Source organism: Penaeus monodon, chromosome 30, assembly GCF_015228065.2.
Source record: "Penaeus monodon isolate SGIC_2016 chromosome 30, NSTDA_Pmon_1, whole genome shotgun sequence".
Taxonomy (NCBI): Eukaryota; Metazoa; Arthropoda; class Malacostraca; order Decapoda; family Penaeidae; genus Penaeus; species Penaeus monodon.
In genome coordinates this window covers 31,381,439-31,381,672 of record NC_051415.1, presented here as the reverse complement: position 1 = coordinate 31,381,672, position 234 = coordinate 31,381,439, and the positions used below count along the sequence as shown (strand labels likewise).

Here is a 234-nt window from a genome sequence, read left to right as displayed (position 1 = left end):
AATCCTCGAGTTTGTTGTCGAGTTGCATTTTCTTTTTTTTGTGTTTACCAATAAAATTGGTACATTTTCTATGTTTACAAATTACATGACAGAAAATTAATAAATTAACGGGATAACTATAGCAAACGATATTGTAAAAAGAAGCGTTTATCAACTGAGTAAATATGTGACAAATTGCATTTGTTAGAAATAAACAACGGGATATTATGCATTAAGTATTTAAGGAATTGGATT

At 27.4% G+C, this 234-nt stretch overlaps 1 protein-coding gene across 2 annotated transcripts in view; it reads right to left on the bottom strand.

The window, feature by feature from the left end:
* The window catches only part of LOC119592710, a 10,575-nt gene that overhangs the window by 3,361 nt on the left and 6,980 nt on the right, over positions 1 to 234 (bottom strand). The gene's annotated exons all lie outside the window — the stretch shown is intronic.